General features: G+C 55.6%; 1 protein-coding gene across 3 annotated transcripts in view; it reads right to left on the bottom strand.

Moving 5' to 3' along the window:
• The window catches only part of LOC133359255 (receptor-type tyrosine-protein phosphatase S-like), a 228,283-nt gene that overhangs the window by 186,649 nt on the left and 19,425 nt on the right, over window positions 1-22,209 (bottom strand). The gene's annotated exons all lie outside the window — the stretch shown is intronic.

Consider the following 22,209-nt stretch of genomic DNA (forward strand, 5'->3'; position numbering starts at 1 on the left):
CCCCCCCCCGTACAGCCCACACCGCTAACAGCAAGCGCAGTTAGCGGGGCAGCGGCACCCACGTAAACGGCGACACCGCCGCTCCCCGCACGCGCACGCGCGCCTGTGACCGACTCGGATCGATCCACCAAACAACCACCGCGCTCCCCACCCGACAAAGTTCTGTGATTACAAACGCACCCATGCACCTACCCACGCACGCACCCACGCACGCACCCACCCACGCATGCTCCCATGCACCCACCCACACACCCACCCACGCACGCACGCACCCACGCACGCTCCCACCCACCCACGCACGCACCCACCCACGCACGCACCCACCCACGCATGCACCCACGCACGCACACACGCACGCACCCACCCACCCACGCACGCACCCACGCACCCACCCACGCACGCACCCACCCACCCACGCACGCACCCACCCACGCACGCACCCACGCACCCACCCACACACGCACCCACGCACCTACCCACCCACGCACCCACGCACCCACCCACCCACACACGCACCCACGCACCTACCCACCCACGCACCCACGCACCCACCCACGCACGCACCCACCCACGCACGCACCCACCCACACACGCACCCACGCACCTACCCACCCACGCACCCACGCACCCACCCACGCACCCACGCACCCACCCACCCACGTTATACTTCCTCGCCTACTTTCAGAGCCAACCTGGACTCAATGTAAAGTGTCGAGTGTGGGTAGGCGGCGGCGGCGGGGGGGTGAGACAGCTGGAGAAAATTGCCGCAGCATTCGTTCCACCAGTCTGCACAAACAAACAAACACGCGAGCAGCGAGCGAGCGAGCGAGCTTGTGTTAATATTGTTATATTTGTTTTTATTCCTTAAATAAATAAAACAGACGGAAATGAATAAAATACCAGGGAGGCTCTGCTTCAAGTAAACGCAACGCTCTCCGTTGTGTTTATTTATTTATTTGCTTTCACCCCCCCCCCTCTCCCCCCGCGTCAGCTTCATCCTGTCGTGTTCTTGCCTTTGCTGCATTTGGGTCGAAAGAAAACGCAACGCGAGGTTCGAGGAGCGCCGTGAAAAAGCGTCGCGCAGCCCGAGAGCGGCACTCGGTCTGCATCGCGTGCGGCCGCGACCAGCGCAGCTGAAAAAGCGCCGATGCCTCCTCCTCCTCCTCCCTCCCTCCTCGTCCACTCCTCCTTCCCTCCTCCGCTTCCTCCCTCCCTCCTCCTGCTCCATCATTCCTCCACTCCCTCCTCCCTCCTCCACTCCATCCTCCTCCATCCCTCTTCCACTCCATCCTCCCTCCTCCACTCAATCATCCCTCCTCCCACTCCCTCCTGCTCCATCCCTCCCTCCTCCCCTCCATCCTCCCTCTTCCACTCCATCCTCCCTCCCTCCTCCCCTCCATCCTCCCTCCTCCCCTCCATCCTCCCTCCTCCCCTCCATCCCTCCATCCTCGACTCCATCCTCCCTCCCTCCTCCACTCCATCCTCCTCCATCCCTCCTCCACTCAATCATCCCTCCTCCTCCTCCTCCACCCTCCTCCCGCCCTCCTTCCACTCCCTCCTGCTCCCTCCCTCCTCCACTCCATCCTCCCTCCCTCCATCCTTCCTCCTCCTCCCACTCCCTCCCTCCTCCCACTCCCTCCATCCCTCCTGCTGCCTCCATCCCTCCTGCTGCCTCCATCCCTCCCACTCCCTCCCTCCCTCCTGCTGCCTCCATCCCTCCTCCTCCTCCGCTCCATCCTCATCTCGGGTCCGCACGGACGCCGCTCCCTCCGCCGCTAATGCCTTCCCTGCCTCCCCCTTCATGGATATTCCCCCGGTTGTAACCTCCCCCTTACCCCCCCCCCCGGCCCCCCCCCCCCCCGCTGTAACCAGGGGCGACGCGCGCGGCGGTCCTCGGGGCTGCGCCGAACGCTCAGTCGGAGCAGAGGGACGAGTCGAGGGACGAGCGGAGGGACGAGTCGAGGGACGAGCGGAGGGACGAGCGGAGGGACGAGCGGAGAGACGAGCCGAGGGACGAGTCGAGGGACGAGCGGAGGGACTAACGGAGGGACGAGCGGAGGGACGAGCCGAGGGACGAGCGGAGGGACGAGCGGAGGGACGAGCGGAGGGACGAGCCGAGGGACGAGCGGAGGGACGAGCGGAGGGACGAGCGGAGGGACGAGCGGAGGGACGAGCCGAGGGACGAGCGGAGGGACGAGCGGAGGGACGAGCCGAGGGACGAGCGGAGGGACGAGCGGAGGGACGAGCGGAGGGACGAGCGGAGGGACGAGCGGAGGGACGAGCGGAGGGACGAACGGAGGGACGAGCGGAGGGACGAGCGGAGGGACGAGCCGAGGGACGAGCGGAGGGACGAGCGGGGGGACGAGCGCAACGGAAGCACCAAAGCATGGGGGTCCTTGCGGGGGGTGAGGGTGGGCCTGTGGGTGAGGGGTGAGGGTTTTTGGCGGAGCTGTGGGTGAGGGTTTGGGTGACCCCGTGGGTGAGGGTTTTTGGTGACCCCGTGGGTGAGGGTTTGGGTGACCCCGTGGTGAGGGTTTCTGGTGAAGCTGTGGGTGAGGGTTTTTGGCGGAGCTGTGAGTGAGGGTTTGGGTGACTCCGTGGGTGAGGGTTTGGGTGACTCCGTGGGTGAGGGTTTGGGTGACCCCGTGGGTGAGGGTTTTTGGCGGAGCTGTGGGTGAGGGTTTGAGTGACCCCGTGGGTGAGGGTTTTTGGTGACCCCGTGGGTGAGGGTTTGGGTGACCCCGTGGGTGAGGGTTTGGGTGACCCCGTGGTGAGGGTTTCTGGTGAAGCTGTGGGTGAGGCTGAGGAGAGATTCGCTGAGTGGCTGGGCAGCTCGCGGCTTAGAGAGGGTGGGCTCGGTGGGGGGGGTTCCCTCGCTCTCCGATCGCTGAGCGATCTCCGCGTACAAACGTCACCCTGACAGGCGGCAAAAACCTCCACCACCGGGGATGGGCACCACGCTCTCAAGAGAAAGAGAGACAGAGCGAGAGAGAGAGACAGAGCGAGAGAGAGAGACAGAGCGAGAGAGAGACAGAATGAGAGACAGCGGTCGAAACGAATGGATGATTTTGTGTTACTTGCATAACGGCAGACGCCGGTAACAAATCAGCGCACCTGCTGCCTTGCCTGCCTGGCCTACCTTCCTTGTCTGCCTGCCCTGTCTGCCCTGTCTGCCTTGCCTGCCCTGTCTGCCTTGCCTTCCTGGCCTGCCTTGCCTTGCCAGCCTGCCTGCCTTGCCTGCCTGCCCTGCCTGCCTGCCCTGTCTGCCTGCCCTGTCTGCCTGCCCTGTCTGCCTGGCCTGCCTACCCTGCCTGCCTTGTCTGCCTGCCCTGTCTGCCTGCCCTGCCTGCCCTGCCTGCCTGCCTGCCCTGTCTGCCTGCCCTGTCTGCCTGGCCTGCCTACCCTGCCTGCCTTGTCTGCCTGCCCTGTCTGCCTGCCCTGCCTGCCCTGCCTGCCTGCCTGCCCTGTCTGCCTGCCCTGTCTGCCTGACCTGCCTACCCTGCCTGCCTTGTCTGCCTGCCCTGTCTGCCTGCCCTGTCTGCCTGCCCTGTCTGCCTTGTCTGCCTGCCCTGTCTGCCTGGCCTGCCTACCCTGCCTGCCTTGTCTGCCTGCCCTGTCTGCCTGCCCTGTCTGCCTTGTCTGCCTGCCTTGCCTGCCTGCCTTGCCTGTCCCGAGTTCTCGCATCTTTGAATCGCCGGTGGGTGGGGGGAAATGAAAAAAAAATAAAACACGAAAGAGCCGAGGCGTTATTCCCCCCGCGGCAAACGAAGGACGTAGGAGGAGCAGAAAGAAGAGGAGAAGGAGGAGGGAGGACGAGGAGGCGTTAGAACGGGGAGGCAGGCACCAGCAACCCGCAGTGTAAGTAAATAAATGAATGGCCCAGACGCTCCATCGGCGGTGGCGGCGATTGGTGGTGGAGGGGCAGCTTGAAAAGGGAATCGCCTCGTGAGGTTTGCATGGGGGCAGGGGGGGGCAGCGAGGGGATTGAGGGGGGGGCAGCCCTTCAAATAAGCACTTCGAGTCACCGTCGAGAATCGACGGGCGGCTCTGTGCGTGCCGACGCGATTAACGACATTACGTAAAACTACACTTTAATGTTCTACGTTCAATCCGTGTGCGTTGTGTTCTTTTAAATTTACGTGGTCACCAACACGCTCCAAGTACATCACCACAGCCGCTCCAGTGCCTGCTGATCACATAGACATTAGACACCGTTACAGTGACTGTCACATAGACATTAGACACCGTTACAGTGACTGTCACATAGACATTAGACACCGTTACAGTGACTGTCACATAGACATTAGACACCGTTACAGTGACTGTCACATAGACATTAGATACCGTTACAGTGACTGCCACATAGACATTAGACACCGTTACAGTGACTGTCACATAGACATTAGATACCGTTACAGTGACTGCCACATAGACATTAGACACCGTTACAGTGACTGTCACATAGACATTAGATACCGTTACAGTGACTGCCACATAGACATTAGACACCGTTACAGTGACTGCCACATAGACATTAGACACCGTTACAGTGACTGCCACATAGACATTAGACACCGTTACAGTGACTGCCACATAGACATTAGACACCGTTACAGTGACTGTCGTCTCGACAGACCTGTTCTTCACCTGAGGACGGCTGCTTGCGTTGTGGCCGAAACGTCGTGAGAATTATTTTATTATGTTTTATTTTTATTATTTTATTACTTCCATTCTACGTCACTTTACCGAAAGAACCAAGAAGATGTCACATAGACATTATAGATACACACGTCAGACATAACGCCTCTGATGGAGAGGGTGCACCCATATCCGCTCCCTTTGTTTGCAAGGAATTCATGACACGTGCCCCCCCCCCGACCCCCGCAAGGCCGCCAAACAACGACCCAGAGGAGTCCTGCCGCGAGAGGGCCCCCCGCGTGAGCGAGGGATGAATCCAGACGGCCACTTGCAGGGGGCATCCACTACGACCAATGCGGCGGCATTTTGCTGCGACGTTTCCTAAACAAAGGTGGCCCCCCTCCACCACCACCACCACCACCGCGGCCTCCCCACCCTCGTCGCGAACCGTGGAAGGCGCAGCGGGTCTGCGCTCGTGATTTTCTGCGGGCGCGACAATTTCCGTCGTTAAGTTGACGACTGCGCAAGTGACTAAAAAGAGGCGAATCGCATAAGCGGGGGGTGAGTGAGTGAGCGGGCGGGCGGGCGGGTGAGCGGGTGGGTGAGCTGGTGAGTCAGTGAATGGGTGAGCGAGCGGGTGAGCGGATGAGTGAGTGAGCGGGTGAGTGAGCGATTGAGCTGGTGAGCGAGTAAGCGGGTGAGTGAATGAGCAGGTGAGTGAGCGATTGAGCTGGTGAGCGAGTGAGCGGGTGAGTGAATGAGCAGGTGAGTGAGCGATTGAGCTGGTGAGCGAGTGAGCGGGTGAGTGAATGAGCAGGTGAGTGAGCGATTGAGCGGGTGAGCGGGTGAGCAGGTGAGTGAGCGATTGAGCTGGTGAGCGAGTGAGCGGGTGAGTGAATGAACAGGTGAGTGAGCGAGTGAGTGGGTGAGTGAGTGAGCACGTGGGTGAGTGAATGGGTGTGTGATCGGGTGAGTGAGTGAGTGAGCGGGTGAGTGAGTGAACAATCGGGTGAGCGAACCAGCGGGTGAGTGCACAGGGAGTAAGCAGGTGAGTGGGTGAGTGATAGGGTCAGTGAGCAGGTGAGCAGGGAAGAAGGTGATTGAGCAGGTGAGTGAATGGTCGGGTGAATGAGTGAGCGGGTGAGAAAGTGAGCAACTGAGTGAGCGAACGAGCAGGTGGGTGAGTGAGCACGTGGGTTAGTGAATGGGTGTGTGATCGGGTAGAGTGAGTGAGTGGGTGAGTGAGCGATCGGGTGAGCGAGTGAGTGAGTGAACGATCGGGTGAGCGGGTGAGTGAGTGAGTGGGTGAGTGAATGGGTGTGTGATCGGGTAGAGTGAGTGAGCGATCGGGTGAGGGATTGAACGAACGTGTGAGTGATCAAGCAGGTGAGTGAGCGATCAGGTGAGCGGGTGAGTGAGTGAATGAGTGAGCGATAGGGTGAGCGAGTGAGCGGGTGAGTGAGCGGTCGCGTGAGCGAGTGAGTGAGCGAGCGATCGGGTGAGGGATTGAACGAACAGGTGAGTGACCAAGCAGGTGAGTGAGCGATCGGGTGAGCAAGTGAGCAGGTGAGTGAGCGATCGCGTGAGCAAGTGAGTGATCGGTTGAGCGGGTGAGTGAGCGGGTGAGTGAGCGAGTGAGTGACCGAGTGGGTGAGCGGGTGAGTGAGCGATTGGGCGAGCCGGGTTGCGAGCGCACCAGTTTGATCCCTCATCCGGCCTAATCTCTCGGCGGATCGTCCGTCCCGAACCTTCGATGCGGACTGACACTGAGTGCAGTGCGCGGGGGAGTAGGGGGGCGGGGCGGGGGGGGGGTAGTAGCGGGGGGGGGGGGGGGGGCTGGAGGAGGAGGAGGAGGGAGGAGAAGCTATCCACGCGCCACGGGGCTGAGATTTTCTCGTGCGTGTATCGCCCGCCCTAATGATGTGTCAACAGCGCTGACACGTACACCAATAGGCCGAGACGTGGGTGACACGTGTTTTGCGGTAGGGGTTGGATGTGGGGGGGAGGGGGATGTTTTTTTTGGGGGGGAGGAGGGAGGTGGGGGGCACTCCCCCCCGCGCGCGACTTCAGGCGTTGACACGCGGGGTGAGGACGCAGGGTAGGGGCCGACGCAAACAACAACAACAACAACCAAACAACAACAACACACCACAGACGACGCCGCAGAATGCGTTGCCCGCCGGAGCGTGCGAGTGGGTTCGTAGCGCTCCCCTACAAAGATAGAGATCCCCCCCCACCCCCGCCGCTCGTATAGGCTGGCTGTCGCCTGATGAAGCTGGTTGTGATTACTGGCGAAACGTCGGACTCAAGATTGTAAATGTTGTTGTGGCTTGGCTTTCCAAAACACAGAACCGGTGAGTGCTGTACTGGTATACTACACTATACACTACACTATACACTACACTACTATACACTATACACTACACTATACACTACACTATATACTACACTACTATACACTATACACTACACTACTATACATTACACTATACACTACACTATACACTACACTACCATACACTACACTATACACTACACTACTATACACTACACTACTATACACTACACTATACACTACTATACACTACATAATACACTACACTATACACTACACTATACACTACACTATACACTACACTATACACTGCACTACTATACACTATACACTACACTATACACTACACTACTATACACTACTATACACGACACACTAGTGCCGTACTAGTCACGAATTGGCCACGTTCTGTTGACGTGACGAATCCCCTTTTACTAAATTGGCTGCGTCGGGTAGTGGTGGCAGCAGGTTTAACGACACAACATTTCCATGTTGACGCCATCTCACCCAAAATAACCCGCATGACGGCTGAACAGCGAGTGCTGTTCGTAGCGAGTAGCAGCAGCACCACCTACGAAAGGCCGGCACCGTGGCATCTTTGTTTGTTTTATGTAAAGTCACGTAGGTAAAAAAAACTCAATGAAATCACGACGTTTCGGAGGCAACACAAGCCCCCGTCTTCACGTGGAACCGTCACAGCAGAATTACATTCATTTGTCACCTACGTGACTTTACCGAAAAAACCGACGAGCATGAATCTTTTGCAGTCACGAAGACTTTCAACTCGAGGTCCGTGCACGCTTCTGCGAGCCATCAGCAGCTATTCAGAAATATAATTGAGCAGTCACAGACCCAGCGCCGTTTCTCGCCCCCCCCCCTCCACTTGCTGCGCCCCCCCTTCCGCCCAGCCCCCCCCCCCACCCCCGAAATCAGTTGAAGCCACGGGGGGGGATTGGGGGGAGTCCACGTGGCATTGTGAATGGAAGAGATGGGAGGGATGGGGAGGGGTGGGGAGGGGTGGGGGATGAGGAGAGATGGGAGGGGGTGGGGGGATGGGAGGGGGTGGGGGATGGGAGGGATGGATGGGTGGGATGGGAGGGAAGGAAGGGAGGGATGGGAGGGAAGGAGGGATGGGTGGGGGGTGGGGAGGGATGGGATGGGATGGAGGGATGGGTGGAAGGGATGGGAGGGATGGATGAGAGGGATGGGTGGATGGGAGAGATGGGATGGGAGAGATGGGTGGGATGGGTGGGAGGGATGGGTGGGAAAGATGGGATGGGATGGGTGGGAGGGGTGGGATGGGAGGGATGGGAGGGATGGATGAGAGGGATGGGTGGGATGAGTGGGTGGGAGGTATGGGAGGGATGGGAGGGATTGGTGGGATGGGTGGAGGGATTGGAGGGAGGGATGGGTGGGAGGAATGGGTGGGAGGGATGGGAGGGATGAATGAGAGGGATGAAAGGGATGGATGGATGGGTGGGAGGGATGGGTGGGATGGGAGGTCGCACGACAATAACGTCTCCCACCTGTAACGTCGCCGCGACCCTAGGCAGGACAAGCGCACCGAGAACCATTGACGTCGTTAAAGACCTCGCCTGGTATACAGGGGGTCGTGTTTCTGGCCACATCACCGCCCCCCTCCCCTTCATAGGCGCTGCTGCTACTCGCTAACTACACGTGCCCCCGACGGTCTGGGGCGCCGCTGTGGCTAGGAGATGTTAACTACCTCGCCTGGTGTGCAGGAGGTCGTGGTTCTGGCCACATCACCGCCCCCCTCCCCTTCATAGGCGCTGCTGCTACTCGCTAACTACACGTGCCCCCGACGGTCTGGGGCGCCGCTGTGGCTAGGAGATGTTAACTACCTCGCCTGGTGTGCAGGAGGTCGTGGTTCTGGCCACATCACCGCCCCCCTCCCCTTCATAGGCGCTGCTGCTACTCGCTAACTACACGTGCCCCCAACGGTCTGGGGCACCGCGGTGACTAGATGTTGACTACCTCGCCTGGTGTGCAGGAGGTCGTGAGTTCTATCCCTACCGTGAGTTCTATCCCTACCCTGACGATGCCTGCCTGCTGCTGTATATTTGGAAATTTGCTCGTTCGCTCTCCCCGTGGTCGCGTGGATTTTTCTCCGGGTCCTCCGGTTTCCCCTCCCCCCCTCCCTCCACATTTAGAATGAACGTCACGGCGTTTAGAGCATTTGGCGACTGATATCAATGTCCACCTGCCGATGATGACGATGATGATCGAGCTATCATTGGCGGTGACCAGGGCCGATGCTGAAAAATAACTACACAGTGGCTCATCGGGGTCTTACCTGGTGAAATAAAAAGTTACGTTTTTTTTCTAAAGGAAGCATCTCACTCACTCTCTCTCTCTGGAGGCTCGCTCGCTCGCTCGCGTGAAATGAAAGGCAGCTTTAAGTCGCATCAAAGAACCAAAAATCAGAGCCATCCGGCTGCGCCCAGCGAACCAAAGTGCAAGTAGTCTTTTCACTTTGCGCGTCTCTCTCGCTAGAAATATACGTGTACCGCGTCTATATATTTTGTGTGTGTGTGTAGTTAACATTTGTTTGTCTTTACAATGCACAAAGATCGCGCTCACGTGCGATTTGAAAGGCAGCGGCCAGCGCCGCGCCACAAACTCGGTGTTTCCCGAGTTCGATTCCCGCTCACGGCCACCACAAGACAAAGATCCCTCCCCGGTATAGCCTCAACAGACTGTTGGGGCAAGTGCTGCTAGCGAGTAGCAGCAGCACCTATGAAGGTGACAAAGACAAAGATCCCCCGTGTAGCCTCTAACAGACTGTCGGGGCAAGTGCTGCTAGCGAGTAGCAGCAGCACCTATGAAGGTGACAAAGACAAAGATCCCCCGTGTAGCCTCTAACAGACTGTCGGGGCAAGTGCTGCTAGCGAGTAGCAGCAGCACCTATGAAGGAGACAAAGACAAAGATCCCCCGTGTAGCCTCTAACACACTGTCGGGGCAAGTGCTGTTAGCGAGTAGCAGCAGCACCTATGAAGGAGACAAAGATCCCCCGTGTAGCCTCTAACAGACTGTCGGGGCAAGTGCTGTTAGCGAGTAGCAGCAGAAACTATGAAGGAGACAAAGATCCCCCGTGTAACCTCTAGCAGACTGTTGGGGCAAGTGCTGTTCGCGAGTAGCAGCTATCAATGCCGGAACGACACATGAGGTGGGTTGGGTGGCCAGCACCACGCCCGGCCGCCTTTGTCTCCCCAGTGGCGATGTTTACACACCACGCCAGGTACTCATTTCAGGCTGAGTCGACCTAGGGGAGGCCCAGGACCGGTTCAGATATTCGTCACTGGTGTTGGCCGTGAGCGGGTATCGAACCCGGGTCGCCAGGTTCATAGCGCAGCGCGCTAACCGCTACACTACCGCTCCCAACACTCACACCTGTACACACACAGACACGCGCGCGCACACACACACATATACACACAGACACACACAGACACACACACAGACACACACACACACACAGACACACACAGACAGATACACAGACACACACACAGACACACACAGACAGACAGACACACCACACATACGCACACACACACAAAGACACACACACAGACACACACAGAGACACACACACAGACACACACACGGACAGACACACACACACAGACACACACACAGATACACACACAGACACACGCGGTATCGACCGGGCCGCCCACCCCATCCCATTCTGTTCTTTCTCAGCGTCATTTTAATTCGCTTATGGCCAACGCAGCTGTCAGCGCGAGTCTCTTGTCGACTTAACGACCGATGGAGGTTGTGGTGGTGGGGGGGGTGGTTAGGGGGAGTGGGTGGGTGGGAGGCGGGGGGGAGTGGGTGGGTGGCGAGGGGGGAGTGGGTGGGTGGTGGGGAGTGGGTGGGTGGGAGGTGGGGGAGTGGCGGGGTGGAGTGGGTGGGAGTCGGAGGGGTGTGGGTGGGTGGTGGGTGGGAGTGGGTGCGTGGGAGGGGGGGGGGGTGAGAGGTGGGGGGGAGGTGGGGGGGAGTGGGTGGGTGGGAGGCGGGGGGGGGGGGTGAGAGGTGGGGGGGAGGTGGGGGGGAGTGGGTGGGTGGGAGGCGGGGGGGTGAGAGGTGGGGGGGAGGTGGGGGGGAGTGGGTGGGAGGCGGGGGGGAGTGGGTGGGTGGGAGGCGGGGGGGAGGTGGGGGGGAGGTGGGGGGGAGGTGGGGGGAGTGGGTGGGTGGGAGGCGGGGGGGTGAGAGGTGGGGGGGGAGGTGGGGGGGAGTGGGTGGGTGGGAGGCGGGGGGGGGGTGAGAGGTGGGGGGGAGGTGGGGGGGAGGTGGGGGGGAGTGGGTGGGTGGGCGGCGGCGGGGTGAGAGGTGGGGGGGAGGTGGTGGGGAGTGGGTGGGAGGCGGGGGGGAGTGGGTGGGTGGGAGGCGGGGGTGGGTGGTGGGGGGGAGTGGGTGGGTGGGAGGCGGGGGGGTGAGAGGTGGGGGGAGTGGGTGGGTGGGAGATGGGTGGTGGAGGGCTGTGGGTGGATGGTGGGTGGATGGTGGGTGGGTGGTGGGGGGGAGTGGGTGGGTGGTGGGGGGGAGTGGGTGGGTGGGTGGGAGGCGGGGGTGGGTGGTGGAGGGGTGTGGGTGGGTGATGGGGGGGAGTGGGTGGGTGGCGGGGGGGAGTGGGTGGGTGGGAGGCGGGGGGGTGAGAGGTGTGGGGGAGGCGGGGGGGAGTGGGTGGGTGGGAGACGGGTGGTGGAGGGGTGTGGGTGGATGGTGGGTGGGTGGTGGGGGGGAGTGGGTGGGAGGCGAGGGATAGTGGATGAGTGGGAGGCGAGGGGCAGTGGGTGGGTGGGAGGCAGGGGGAGTTGGTGGGAGGCGGGGGGGGGGGTGCGCGGGGGGGGAGGGGGGGCATCCTTTGACATCCCCCGACATCCCCCCACCTCTCACCCCTCCCCCCTCACCTCCCTCCCCCCTCTCAGCCCCCCCCTTCCTCTCGCCCCTCTCGTCATACCAAAACCTCACTTGAGAAGCAGCAGCGGCAGCGGCGGCGGCGACCAACTTACTGGCGGTCTCCCCGGAGACAAAGCGGGCGAGACCCACTAAGCGATCGGCACGAGCGGCTCTGCACGCGTCGATTCGACGGGGCGAGCGAGCGAAGTAGTGGTAGTAGCTGCTGAGCGTCGCAGGCGAAAAAATGAACTGACACCTTTTTTACAAGTAGTCATGTTTGCATAGACCACAATACCTGCAGTCATAATGCAAACAAAAAACATAACTCTGTCCTTGAAGTTGATTGGTCTACACCCGAGACAGCTTTCCTTAGAGCCTAGTCTCACATGGTGTTGGACCAGATGACGCCATAAGGCACACAACTCAAAGACAATGCACCATCAGAGTATGAGAGCTCGGGGTAAGGATTTACACCTATGAGTAAACAAGTATAACCCGTAAAAAAAAGTTTTTCACTATAAATCCTTTATATGCGTGGCGGCTAGAGTCCTCTCGTCCTCTGGCTTGAGATGGCTGCCACCTATGGGTCAGATGAATGGCTGCCACCATTGCGCAATTGGTAATTAAATATAATTTATTTTTTCCTAAAAAGTGTACAATTTTGGAAAATACATTGTCACGCACAACGAGTCTGTGTGCAAAATGTCAGCTCGATTGGATCACGGGAAGTGGGTTAAAACACGACCGAAAGATTTGCACGGTCGTAAGCGTGCAAGCAAGTGAACTTAATATAAAGGATTTAAAAAAAACAACCGGGGAAAGCAATCCACGGGGGAAAACTTCCACTGCGTTAACCATCCCCCCCCTCCACCCACCCACGTATCCCCCTCTGTCTCTGTCTCTCTGTCTCTGGTCTCTTCGCACCTGATAGGGCTCACAGTGATGGGCGCCGCAGTGACTAGAAGATGTTGACTTCCTCGCCTGGTGTACAGGAGGTCGTGGCTTTGATCCAGACCCTGACGATGCCTGCTGCTGGAAATGTGGAGTTTACGTTTCTCTCTCATCATTATCACCGTGGCTAGGAGATGTTGACTACCTCGCCTGGTATGCAGGAGGTCGTGGCTTTGATCCAGACCCTGACGATGCCTGCTGCTAGAAATGTGGAGTTTAAGTCCCTCTCTCTCATCATCATCACGGTGGCTAGGAGATGTTGACTACCTCGCCTGGTATGCAGTAGGTCGTGGATTCGACCCTGACCCTGACGCCTGCTGTATATTTCTAGTTTGCGTGTTTCTCTCTCTCTCTCGTCATCACTGCAACATTTACAATTCCGGTACAATTTGTGGGTTTACTCTCCAACACACAACCGGTGTGCTGTACTAGTCACGAATTAACCACGTTTTGTTTACGCGACAAACCCTTTACTAGTTGGCCGTGTCGGGTGGTGGCGTGTTTAACGGGCACATTTATATTCACTCGATCTAACCCCCCCCCCCCCCAAAAAAAAAAAACCTCGATTATGGATAATATTAGTTAACATCTTGACTTAAAGCTTTCGTGACTGCAGGAATTCATATTATTTGGGGTCTTTCAGTAAAGTCACGTAGATAGGTTCAAAGAAAATAATAATAAAAACTACGACGTTTCGATCGCAGCACAAGCCGTCGTCATCAGGAGTCGATGGAAACGTCGTCGTTTCCTTTGTTATTTCCTTTGAACCTATCGACGTGACTTTACCGAAAGACCCCAAAGAATATCTTCTTGGTTCTTTAGGTAAAGTCACGTAGAAGGGAAATAATAAAATGATAAAAATAAAACATAATGAAATAAAATCCATCTTCTTGGTTCTTTCGGTATAGTCACGTAGAAGGGAAATATCAAAATAATAAAATAAAACATAATGAAATAAAATTCTCACGACGTTTCGGCCACAACGCAAGCAGCCATCCTCAGCTGAAGAACAGGTCTGTCGGAAAGACAGCGTCTTAAGGAGACCGACCTGTTCTTCACATGAGGACGGCTGCTTGCGTTGTGGCCGAAACGTCGTGAGAATTGTATTTTATTATGTTTTATTTTTATCATTTTATTATTTCCCTTCTACGTGACTTTACCGAAAGAACCAAGAAGATGAATTTTATTTCATGTTTTATTTTTATTATTTTATTATTTCCCTTCTACGTGACTTTACCGAAAGAACCAAGAAGATGAATTTTATTTCATTATGTTTTATTTTTATCATTTTTATTATTTCCCTTCTACGTGACTTTACCGAAAGAACCAAGAAGATGAATTTTATTTCATTACGTTTTATTTTTATCATTTTATTATTTCCCTTCTACGTGACTTTACCGAAATAACCAAGAAGATGAATCCCTGCAGTCACGAAAGCTTTAAATCGAAACCCAAAGAATAGTTAACATGTCCTAAGCCAAGGCCACCACCACCACCATCACCTCCTCCTCGATTTGGCAGCGTCACACGCAGAGCGCCCGCACAGCCGGCAATCAAACCGGCTCTGCGTGAGCCTCGCCACAATCACCATCATTGTTCCCGCTCTAGCTGTCTCAGCTGTGTTCTACTCTCTCTACGTTCCACACTCTCTCTCTCTCTCTCACCGCAGTTTAACACGTCGTAACAGTAGTAGTAAGAACGAAACAGCAGGATTTTTCTCCACTAATCTGTCTCTTGCCTGATGATGCCGGTTGTAATTACTGGCGAGACGTCGCACTCGAATTGTTAAATGTCGTGGATTTAACTCTCCAACACACCGCTGCGCTGTACTAGTAAGCAATTGGCCACGTTCTGTTTACGTGACAAGCCCCTTACTACTCTTAGGTTTTTTCGGTAAAGTCACGTAGGTAAAAAAATACAATTTTAATTAATAAAAGTCAAAAAAAAATTCACGACGTTTCGGAGGCAAAAAGCATCATAGCTCATCGGATTTGGCAAGTTAGATCAACACCCAATCCCCTTCACCCCAACAAATGCAGATAGCCACCACCACAAACGGGAACAACAACAACAACAACAACAAAAAACCCAACACAAGAGGCAGCGGAGGGGGTGGCGAATTTGCAGTCAATATCTCCTGGGAAAGATTAAATCTTAAATCCGTGAACACGTTTTTATTTTAAACCATGCAAGGGCCCCACTGAGCCATGTCGCTCTCTTCTTCAGAAGCGACCTGGCTGACACAAATGATAGCGCCTCAACGCAGTGGCTTAGCATCACGTGGAGATTCATAGCCGTAGCCAAATAATTCTTAAACGCACGTCGATTCTAAATGTGGAGGGGGGAGGGGGAAACCTGAGGACCCGGAGAAAAATCCACGCGACCACGGGAAGAGAGAGAGAGACACGCAATCCCCAAATATACAGCAGCAGGCATCATCAGGGTCGGAATCGAACCCACGACCTCCTGTATACCAGGCGAGGTAGTTAACATCTCCTAGCCACCGTGATGATGATGACAGAGAGAGACACGCAAACTCCAACTATACAGAGAGCATCGTCAGGGTTGGGATCGAACCCACAACCTCCTGTATACAGGCGAGGTAGTCAACATCTCCTAGCCACCGTGATGATGATGAGAAAGACACGCAATCCCCAAATATACAGCAGCGGGCATCGTCAGGGTCGGGATCGAACCCACGACCTCCTGTATACCAGGCGAGGTAGTTGACATCTCCTAGCCACCGTGATGATGATGATGAGAGAGACACGCAAACTACAAATATACAGCAGCAGCAGGAAATCGTCAGGGTCGGGATGGAACCCACGACCTCCTGTATACCAGGCGAGGTAGTTAACATCTCCTAGCCACCGTGATGATGGCGATGAGAGAGAGAGACACGCAAACTCCAAATATACAGCGGGCATCGTCAGGGTCGGGGTCGAACCCACAACCTCCTGTATACAGGCGAGGTAGTTAACATCTCCTAGCCACCGTGATGATGATGAGAGAGAGACATGCAATCCCCAAATATGCAGCGGGCATCGTCAGGGCCGGGATCGAACCCAGGACCTCCTGTACACCAGGCGAGGTAGTTAACATCTCCTAGACAGCGTGATGATGATGAGAGAGAGAGACACGCAATCCCCAAATATACAGCAGGCGTCAGGGTCGGAATCGAACCCACAACCTCCTGTATACTAGACAAGGTAGTTAACATCTCCTAGCCACCGTGATGATGATGATGAGAAAGACACGCAATCCCCAAATATACAGCAGCAGGCGTCGTCAGGGTCGGGATCGAACCCACGACCTCCTGTATACTAGGCGAGGTAGTTAACATCTCATAGCCACCGTGATGATGATGAGAGAGAGACACGCTATCCCCAACTATACAGCAGCAGGCGCCATCAGGGCCGGGATCGAACCCACGACCTCCTGTACACCAGGCGAGGTAGTTAACATCTCCTAGCCACCGTGATGATGGTGATGACAGAGAGAGAGACACGCAAACTTCAAATATACAGCAGCAGGCGCCATCAGGGCCGGGATCGAACCCACGACCTCCTGTACACCAGGCGAGGTAGTCAACATCTCCTAGCCACCGTGACTGCGAGGCTCTACTGCTGCCTGCTACCCCCCCGCCCACCCCACGGCGCTCCATCGCTAACAAATCAGGCGTCTCATATCAATGCCCTCGGCACACCATCGCAACCACCACTGCTGCGAGAGAGGCCCACGCAGCACGAAGCCTCCTCACGCAACGCAGCACCCGAACAAACAAAAAGAGACAAAGATCCCACACCCCCGGTGTAGCCTCTAACAGACTGTTGAGGACAAGTGCTGTCAGCATCGCCGCCTTTGTCTCTCTGCCCCCGGTGGCGATGTTTACGCGGGAGGAGCAGCACCGGGTCACTTAATTCGAGGCTGACCTCGGGGAGGGCCCGCGAACCGGTTCAGGGAAATCGAACCGCTCCCCATAACAAAAACAAAGATGCCCCGTATAGCCTGCGACTGACTGTTTGGTGGGGAGGTAGGGCATATTGCTGTGAGCGAGCAGCGAGTAGCAGCGCCTACGAAGGCCGGCACTGTGGCACGAGATGGGTGGAAGGCACCACACGTAGCCGCCTTAGTCTCTCCCTAGTGGCGATATTTACACACCGCAACCAAGTACGCATTTGAGGCTGAGTCGAACTAGGGGGGGGGGGGGTGGAGAGCCCAGGACGGGCCCAGATAATTGTCACTGGTGCTGGTGGCCGTGAGCGGGAATCGAACTCCGCCCAACGTCAACACTGCCACCGCCGCCACGGCAACCGCCGCCACGACAACCGCCGCCACGGCAACCACAGCAACCACAGCAACCACCGCCACGGCAACCACCGCCACGGCAACCGCCGTCACGGCAACCACCGCCACGGCAACCGCCACCAGGGCAACCACCGCTACGGCAACCACCGCCAGGGCAACCACCGCCAGGGCAACCGCCGCCACGGCAACCGCCACCACGGCAACTGCCACCACGGCAACCGCCGCCACGGCAACCACCCCTGCGGCAATCGGCACCACGGCAACCACCGCCACGGCAACCGCCACCAGGGCAACCACCGCTACGGCAACCACCGCCAGGGCAACCACCGCCAGGGCAACCGCCGCCACGGCAACCGCCACCACGGCAACTGCCACCACGGCAACCGCCGCCACGGCAACCACCCCTGCGGCAATCGGCACCACGGCAACCACCGCCACGGCAACCGCCACCACGGCAACCGCCGCCAGGGCAACCGCCACCACGGCAACCACCGCCATCACCGCGGCAACCACCGCCACGGCAACCACCGCCACGGCAACCGCCGCCACGGCAACCACGACGGAGGAGCAAGGAGAGAGAGGGAGGCGAAGGCATGCGGCGTCGCTTAGCAACTGTCGTGGAGGAGATGCGCTTAATTGGCATCTCGCTTCCCACATCGTCGGCCGCCACCACCCCCACCACCACCACCGCCACCCCCACCACCACCCCCACCACCACCACCACCCCCTTACTCCGTTATTTTTGTCTCGCCCGTGCGATGCTCGCGCCGACCACGGATCTAATTTATCTCGAGTGGAGGGGGGGGGTTGAGGGAGGGAGGGAGAGGAGAGAGAGAGGCAGGCAGGGAGGGAGCGGAGAACGCACGCTGATTGCGAAAGAAAAAGACCGCCCGAGCGAGAGGGAGCGCGCGAGATTGGAATGAAATGAAAGGGCGGGTAATGGAAGGAAAAATGAAAGATAGAATTTCATGACAATCTCCGTAAAACAAAAAGGAACGCGAGCGCGAAAAGGCGCCGACGGTTCAGAATCGGCGGAAGGAGGAGATGTTGACTACCTCGCCTGGTGTACGGGAGGTCGTGGATCAGATCCCGACCCTGACGATGCCTGCTGCTGTATATTTGGAGTTTGCGTGTCTCTCTCTCTCATCATCATCACGGTGGCTAGGATATGTTAACTACCTCGCTTGGTATACAGGAGGTCGTGGGTTCGATCCCGACCCTGACGATGCCTGCTGCTGTATATTTGGAGTTTGCGTGTCTCTCTCTCTCATCATCATCACGGTGGCGAGATGTTAACTACCTCGCCTGGTATACAGGAGGTCGTGGGTTCGATCCCGACCTTGACGCCTGCTGCTGTATATTTTGAGTTTGCGTGTCTCTCTCATCATCATCACGGTGGCTAGGAGATGTTAACTACCTCGCCTGGTATACAGGAGTTCGTGGGTTCGATCCCGACCCCTGACGACGCCTGCTGTATATTTGTAGTTTGCGTGTCTCTCTCTCTCTCATCATCAACACAGTGGCTAGAAGATGTTAACTACCTCGTCTGGTATACAGGAGGTCGTGGCTTTGATCCTGACCCTGACTTTGCCTGCTGTATATTGGAGTTTGCGTGGCTCTCTCTCTCATCATCATCACGGTGGCTATGAGCTGTTAACTACTTCGCCTGGTATACAGGAGGTGCTGTATATTCAAACGTGTCTCTCTCCCCGTGATCGCGTGGATTTTTCTCCGGTTTTTTTCCCCTCCCAACATTCAGAATCAACGGTCACCACGTGTTGAGGCTTCGGAAGTGTTTGGCTGCTGCTGCTATAACACTGGTCAACAAAAAAAAATAATTCTGGCCTGGACTTTTGCAGCTGTTTTAGACTAATTTCAGATTGCTGATTCCAAATCTGATCTCAGATTTGCTCTATCACATCTCATTTTAATGCTATCGGCATACCCCATTTCCATTGATTTTACCCAAAATTAACTCTGTCACTTATGATTGCAAGTTGTTGCGAGTCAGTGACTGCTTTAGTGTTAAAATATGGTGCTGGATTTTTAGGATAGTGTGTTTATAATATCATTTTATGTAGATATCCACATTTATTTAATATCTTTCTTCTGCAGTTTTTTATTGAAAATGCAATATATTTGATATCTCAAAAACCTGATGTGATAGTCAAAAACTGATGCCAGATTTGGAATCAGCACCCCAAAATTACCTTAAAACCGTTGGAATACCTTATGCCAGAAGAAGTGTGTTGACCAGTGTAAGTGTCCACGTGACAACGACAAGCCACTCCGTTGAGCGATCATTTGTGCCGGACCCATATAACTCAGCGGGGCCGTACGTGGTAAAATTATAAAAAAAAACAAATCATAGTTTAGTTCACTTCTAATAATTTTTAATCCACTCGCGTCCGCCTCTCCCCCGAAGCCTGGGAGGCTCTTCCCCCGTCCATGCCTCCGTGCGCACGCATCCAAATCGCGCTCTCTTGAGTTTCTTTCGCCCGCTAATTGGACTAACGGCTGGACCCCGGGGTCCCGAATAAACGAAAGTGAAACTCGCATTTAATTTATTTTATTTCTGGAGACTCCGTCCCACCGCGCGCGCGCGAACGCCGCGACCCACCAGGAAATCACTCTGCTCGTTCTTCACCGAGAACACACCCGCCGTTGCCAAAATTGCCGTCGCCATGAACCAAACTTTGAAACTTTACCCTTCTATCTGGCAACAAAACTGACACCTTTTTACAAGGAGTCATGTTTGCATAGACCGCAATACCTGCAGTCATAATACAAACAAAAGACATAACTCTGATAATGTATGCACTGTCCTTGAAGTTGATTGGTCCACACCCGAGACAGCTTTCTTAGAGCCTAGTCTCACATGGTCCTTGAAGTTGATTGGTCCACACCCGAGACAGCTTTCCTTAGAGCCTAGTCTCACATGGGTTGGACCAGATGACGCCAAAAGGTGCACAACTCAAAGACAATGCACCAATCAACTTCAAGGACAGTGCATACATTATCAGAGTTATGTCTTTTGTTTGGATTATGACTGCAGGTATTGCGGTCTATGAAAACATGACTCCTTGTAAAAAGGTGTCAGTTTTGTTGCCAGATAGAAGGGTAAAAAACCAATTATCATATTTTTACTGGCAAATGAGGTTCCCATGGTGTTTGAAACTTTAATTAGCTACACAATTTTTGGACCATCTTATCTGACAGGCACTATTTTACTTTACCGAGTGTTAACGTCCCCGGCGTTTAACAGCACTCTCCTTTTTCGTATTTGATTGTCAGCCAACACTGGTAAAAAACAACATGGGCATTTTCGTTTTTTTCTATCAAGTGCACCAACAGGTACTTGCGCACAAACACGTCCACGTACAGTTACACCTCGTGCTCTCTCTTAGCCCCCCCCTTCCAATACGTTCCATTCATTGGCTACCACATTCTAATAAGCTCCCCCCCCCTCTCCTCCCCCTTAACTTGTATTTAAGAGCTTGCATCTTGGAATCCCTGCCTCACTTGATGCAGCAAATCTGCCTGTGACGGTCCCACCTGATGACGGAGACTTGTGTTGCCTCCGAAACGTCGTGATTTTATTATTATTTTATTTTTATTAATTTAAATTTCATTTTTTACCTACGTGACTTTACTGAATCCTCGCAGTCACGAAAGCTTCAAATCTAGAATTTCATTAGCGCATCGTGTAGAGCTCGTCGAGAGGAATAGATCGTCGTACCGGACATAAAATTACGTCGCAACGCAGTTTGTGCGAGAGCCGGGGGGGGGCGGGGGGGACTTATGGGACCCGGGGTCCCGCCATGAGGTTAATTTGCCGTCTTTCTGAAGCACGTGGCCAGAACCGGTGGCACGCGAACTCGCTCACGGACTGTCGGGGCGACTGTTGTTAGCGAGTGGCAGCACCTTCGAAGGCTACTCATTTGAGGCTGAGTCGACCTAGAGGGAGGCCCAGGACCGGTTCAGATAATCGTCACCGGTGGTGTTGGCCGTGAGCGGGAATCGAACCCGGGCCGCCAGATTCGTAGTGCGGCACGCTGACTGCTACACTACCGCTCCACACACAAAAACAGACAACAACAACAACAACCGCCATTTGCCACTAAGTGGCGGGGACATCACCCACGACGCTTGTGCCAGGCCATGTGCACCTTGAGGCCACGTGAAGTGTCGAACGCCCGCTGGCAGGAGGTCACGGGGCAGACCCAGCGGGTGCCATGGGTTGGCTAACTAAGATGACTACTCGTTCACAAAACACACAAACACATACACACAAACACACACACACAAACACACACACACAAACACACACACACACAAACACACACACAACCACACAACCACACACACAAACACACACACACAAACACACACACTCACACAAACACACAAACACACACACACAAACAAACACACACACAACCATACACACACACAAACACAAACACACACAAACAAACCCAACACCGCAATGGACAAGCCTTCTCCGGGGCACAGCCGTACGTTCACTTTTCACGATCAAAGTTCAGCTTTGTCCCAAACAACAACAACAACAACAAAAACAAAAACCCCACTCGCCCTAGACCTGCTCCCTCTTCCCGCCTCTTTCATTTCCACCGTTTTGATTCTGGGGCCGGGGCCGTCGACATATTCCTCGCGTAACAAACAAAAAGCACAAACGAGCGTGGCTCAAATCCCCGGAAAATATATTTTATTTTTCTCTTTCTGGGAGTAGCGCGGCGCTGCTGCTGCTACTACTACTGCTGCCGCTGCTACTACTACTGCTGCTGCTACTGCTGCCGCTGCTACTACTACTGCTGCCGCTGCTACTACTACTGCTGCTGCTACTGCTGCCGCTGCTACTACTGCTGCTACTACTACTACTGCCGCTGCTACTACTGCTACTACTACTGCTGCCGCTGCTACTACTACTGCTGCTGCTACTGCTGCCGCTGCTACTACTACTGCTGCTGCCGCTGCTACTACTACTGCTGCCACTGCTACTACTGCTACTACTACTGCTGCCGCTGCT

The sequence above is a fragment of the Lethenteron reissneri genome, chromosome 64 (assembly GCF_015708825.2).
Source record: "Lethenteron reissneri isolate LAM-NWPU_2019-01 chromosome 64, ASM1570882v1, whole genome shotgun sequence".
In the NCBI taxonomy this organism is placed as follows: domain Eukaryota; kingdom Metazoa; phylum Chordata; class Hyperoartia; order Petromyzontiformes; family Petromyzontidae; genus Lethenteron; species Lethenteron reissneri.